Source organism: Lactuca sativa, chromosome 1, assembly GCF_002870075.4.
Source record: "Lactuca sativa cultivar Salinas chromosome 1, Lsat_Salinas_v11, whole genome shotgun sequence".
Taxonomy (NCBI): domain Eukaryota; kingdom Viridiplantae; phylum Streptophyta; class Magnoliopsida; order Asterales; family Asteraceae; genus Lactuca; species Lactuca sativa.
Window position 1 is genome coordinate 15,665,842 of NC_056623.2, and position 5,730 is coordinate 15,671,571.

Sequence of the window (5,730 nt, forward strand, 5' to 3'; positions counted from 1 at the left end):
AATATCAATTCGAAATTAAATATTTTAAATGTTATTGGAGTATTATTTGTATCTGTGAGTTGGGATTGTGTCTGTCAAACTTTGAAATTTTATTTATGTTTGAAACTAATTTAAATTGTGTAATTTTTAGTTAATTTATTTATATTTTTTATTTTAAATGGGTTAACCCATGTTTACCCCATTTATTTAATAGGTTGAGTTAGAAATTACATAAATAGGTCAACCCGATGGCAACCCATTTATCTGAAAAGTTGGGTTGAGTTAGAAATATCAACCCATTTAAATAAACATGTAGGTTGGATTGAAATATTCAACCCAATTAATAATGGATTGAACCTGAACCCAACCCAGGTCGACACATTGTCAACTCTAATCCTATTTGTTTTCGATTACTGTATGATCAAAGCAGGAAAATGAGATTGTACATATTTGCTTCAAAGAAATCCACAAACATAGGGCATAAATTGAACCCACAAGGGTTCTCGATTTCCCTATGTTGTTGTGTGGTTATGCGAAGAAAAGAAGAGCTGGGCAGTTGTCGATAACGGTGGTACCAACATATATTGAAGGTAATACATTTGATTTCTCTATTTTCCCTTTCGTTCTTTTCCAATTGCTTAGGATATGGTTTTTCTACTTTTCTCTGCCGATTTTTTATTGTTCTGTTTTTTACTATAGTATGGTCAGAGCAGGAAAAAGACATTGTGTTTAATTTCTTGAAAGAACTCGACAACCGGAGGGCATAAATCGAAACCACAAGGTTTCTCGATTCCAATGTGTTGTCGTGTGGTCACATGAAGAAAAGGAGAGGAGGACATTTGTCGATGGCGGTGGTGCTGACACAAATTGAAGGTATTTATAAGTTTTACTTCCTCTATTTTCAAATTGTAGTTCTTTATAAGTTTTAGTTAAATTTTATTGATCATTTGTGTTTTTAGTTATACTTTATTACATTGATGTTGTAGATATCACTCTACCATCACTTGAAAAGAGAAGTATGATAACATGATGAATGAGAAAAAGAAGATAATAAGAATCGTTGCCTTCAAAATATTGCATGTTACTTTGATTTTCTTAAACGATAAATGTTACTTTGATTTTCTTAAACTATCATGATATAACATTGCATTTTCGTCTTTTTTGAAAATTAACCCAAATATGGCATTATATATTTATTTATTTTAAAACTACATTGATGTAGCATTACTTTTCATCATTTTCTTAAAATCTACCAAAATATTTCATTGAACTTTCATGTTTTTTTATTTTTTTTTTAATTTTTTGCAAAACTACACGGATGTAAATGCGTATTGATTGTTTTTTTAAATCTATCCAAATATACCATTATATTTTCATTTTTTAAATACCTCGATATAAATGAGTTACTTCATCTATTAGAGCTAATATTAATGTTTTATCTACAATTTGGTTTTATTACTAAAGAAGAAAAGTTCATTGAAGATTGTGAGAATGAGAGGAACAAATATGGATTATCATCAAAGCAAGGGTGGCGTAATTGTGAAACCTAATATACTCTTGACCCATGCGAAGCCCTTTCTAGTTATTATTATGAGATATCTAATAATATTGGGGACATATTAGCCATATTAAAAAGACTTAAGGTCATATTAGTTAAGTTAAACATTATGTAGACGGAAAGCATGACTAGATTATTTTTCAAGAACGAAAAAGTTAATATCACTATCAGACACCATATAGATAAAAACTAATTGAGCAGAAAGATTGAAAATATAATTTACCTAAAAAGAAAATGATAAAAAAAAAACTTTCACCCTAATAATTCTAGATCACAATCCCATTATTGGATTATTCATTATTGTACACTTCATATTTTTCTAAAGGCTCATATGCTTCTAAGACTACGTTTAAGCTTAATAAATTAGGTTATTTTTCAGATTTTTTAAGTTGTTATGTTTGACAAGTTTATAATAGTTTACAAACTAGCTTTTTAAAAAACTATTTAAGTCCAATTTGGCAAAATAAGATAGTTTATTATAATTTAATGTTTGGTAAAAAAACTTAAAAATAGTTTCTCGTGGTTTATAAAGTAGATTATAATATTTACTATAATAAATGAAGATCAATTTTGTCACATGTCAATCTCTCATTAATTTTGTCACTTGTTATTTTGTAATATTTTTTAAATAAATAATATTACATGTCAATTTATGGATTTTTTCAAATTTTCAAATTAAAAAAATCATATAATACTTTTACTTATATATGTAAAGTATTAAATGTAATAAATATGATAGTAAGTTGCAATTAATATGTTTGTTCATTCTTTTTTTTAAACTTTATTTTAAAAAATACTTATTATTTAAATTTTAATATTTAATTTTTTAATCAACCGCATAATATACGGATCCTACGCTTAGTAGTTTATTAATAGGCAAGGTTATTGATAAATTAGCTTATAGGCTAAAAATTGGCTACGTAACTAGTTTACCAATTTCATGTGCTTTTTAAAATATTATATATATATATATATATATATATATATATATATATATATATATATATATATATATATATATATATATATATATATATATATATATATATATATATATAAAATTCATTATCTAAAATATCATTTTTATGTTATTTATGTTTTCCGACTAACATATCAGTTAGTTTTTACCAAAAGATAATTTTAATTAGTTAATTTTATGCATCAATTTGCAACTAAATTTTAGTTAATACGTCAAAGATAATCTATTAATTTTGTAATTCAAAGGACATGTGGGAATTTTCAAATAATGGATAGATATCAACTGATCCCACAATCTAAGTGAGCAGTTAAACCACAATGTCTCTGCAAGAAATATATTTTTCTCAATGTTTGAATATAATACTATCAAATACGAAGCTTATGAATTCTCAAATTCTTATCACTAACATAATCACAAGATATATTCCTCGTATAATGTGATACCCTTGGCCTATGCTTGATAAATATTTTACTGCTTTCGTCCATGGTAATACAACAGAATTTTCCTGTATACTATGGCCATTCTCTGTTAAAGAAAAAAAACTACGGAAAGGAGTATTTTTGTTAGAGTAAATTGCACAAATGGTCCCTATGATTTAGGATAATTTGTGCGTTTGGTACCTAACTTATTTTTTTAACTCGGAAGATCTCTACTATTTATTTTTGTTACACGCTTGGTCTCTGTCTTACCTAAAAAAACTATTTTTCCCTCGATTTGTTAATTTATTTAAATAAACACAATGCTAACCCCAACCCTTCACATTTCCTTACATACCCCATCGTTTTTTCCTATTTAAATTATAGTCTTTTTAGGTAAAATAGGGACCAAGCGCGTAACAAAAACAAACAGTAGGGACCAAACGTGTAACAAAAACAAATAATAGGGACCTTTCGAATTAAAAAATAAATTAAGGATCAAACGTAAAAATTATCCCAAACCATAGGAACCATTTGTGTAATTTACTTTGTTATTAGAAAATTAAAGGTAGATAGATATGAAAATCTATTCTCAATTTTATGATATTTTTGGGTTAAGGATCAGACAGTGACCAACAAAGAAGGGCCCCACCACCTGGACAAAGACCTGGACTGATAAGATATAGGTCCACACATATCATTCCTCTTACCTGGCCCATCATTATTATTAGAAATAATAATGACACATGAATAAAATGAATAAAAGTAGAAACAAATATCTTACTCTAATTTAATTCTTCCAACATTATTCGTTTTCTATCAAATGAAAAGTCATGTTATACTCTTTAAATATAATTTTAAGATCTTCTTAAAATACATCTACAAATAGTAAATTAACGTCACCTTCGGGTGTCTGCAAAAAGATAGATCGATCCTTATTATCAAACAAATTAACATGTCAAGAAACTTTACTTGATGTTGATATGTGTTCATGTGCATTAGTAGTAATTACTGGTTGTTTGTCAGAAACATTTAAACATAAGATATAATTATATCGATACGTGTAGAATATTTTTAAAACGAACCCCAAGCCTAGCAAACCACAAGACAAGGGGATGAAACAGGTAGAAGAACTCACAGTTTACACAAAGACAAAGGGAGAACAAAACTCATCGGTCCAACGAATTTTGACGTAATTGCCCTTACATTTTTTCCACAAGTACACCAGGGAGATAATACCATCAATAATGTTTGCAATAGAAAAACTTTTATTAAATATTAGATCGTTTCTCGTCTTCCAAATCCTCCAAATTGTGGCGTAGAAAATTGCTTGAAAGATCAACCCCAATTATCTGCGAAGTCAAGTAGATCTGCCATTGTATGCATCTGATGCACTGAGACACCACACCACATAAAAATCTGATCCCATATCTTTGCAGCAACCGGGCACATAACCAACAGGTTGTTTGAAGATTCGATATCGTCAAAGGGCGTGTTCAGCAAAATTAGCTGGTAGCAGGTGGCTTGTAGCAGGTAGCGGGTAGCTTGTAGCGTTTTGTTAAACGCTATATGAAGTAGCATTTGGATTTGGAGCGTTTTGTTTAAACTAAATGCTAGAAGCTTGTAGTGCCGAACGAAGCTTTCTGTTTAAAATGGAGCGTTTTGTCAAACGCTACAAGCTAGAAGCTCTCAAACGCTCCGTGCCAAATACGCCAAAAGTAGAGGAAACATTAACACCACGCTTTTGGAGGTCTTTGTCTTTGGATGGAAATAAAGACAGATAAATATTTTGTAATATTTTTTGCAAACAAATAGTTTTCTCATAATTATATAAATAAAAATATTTATATTAAAATTTGTGTATGTTCCTTTGACCATTGTGTTCTTTAATTAATTTTTGTTTAATGTACATGAGGATGATACAACATATGAAACAATAAAATTCATCCTGTTGTATTTTCACAATTAACTAGAAGAATTTATTTAATACCTTCTAAGTGGATGGTAGAAAGCCTACGGTCCGAGCATGGGGCGCTGAAGGGGGCAAAGTGGGCAGCCGCACATGATTTAATTTTTTTATTATATATATTTTATATAAAAATAACAACTTATAATAACGAAAAGGGCATTTTTTTTTATTTGTTCGTCCTAGACCATTGAGGATATTTAAATCCTCAGGATCGACCCTGGGTCCGAGGTCGGTTTATGTTGTTGGGATCGGTGGGGCGTAGTTTTGACATTTTCTTAAGATAAAACCACATGGTTGTTCCATGTAGTTTGTGAAAGGGATAATGACTTAAAAAGTAATATATTTTTTGATTTGTATGCATTTAGTCAGTGTGTTTTTTTTCATATTCATTTACCCCTTGAACTTGTTAAATTGTACATATTCAGTCATTATGACCGGTTATTTTAGATTAACCGGGAAAAATGACTTAATAGGGTAATATATTTATCATTTTGTATACATTAAGTCATTATTTTTGTGTATATTTAGTCCTTAATATTTTTTTTGTTTCAAAATAAGTTATTTTTATTTTTGTACTCATTCAGTACTTATGAATGATTTATTTAGGTTTTCTCATGACAACTTATGTGGGACAATCATTGATGAGGTGTTTCGGGTTGTTGATGTTTATGTTTATCGCTATATCGACTGCTTGGTTGCGTAGGTCTTATGGTTTGACTTAGGTCTTGTGTTCTGAACGTCGTAACTTCTTCATACGATATCAGATTTTAACGATCATTATATCCATGTGTTTGTTTTTTTGAGTCTACTACAACTTTCGTTAAGATTA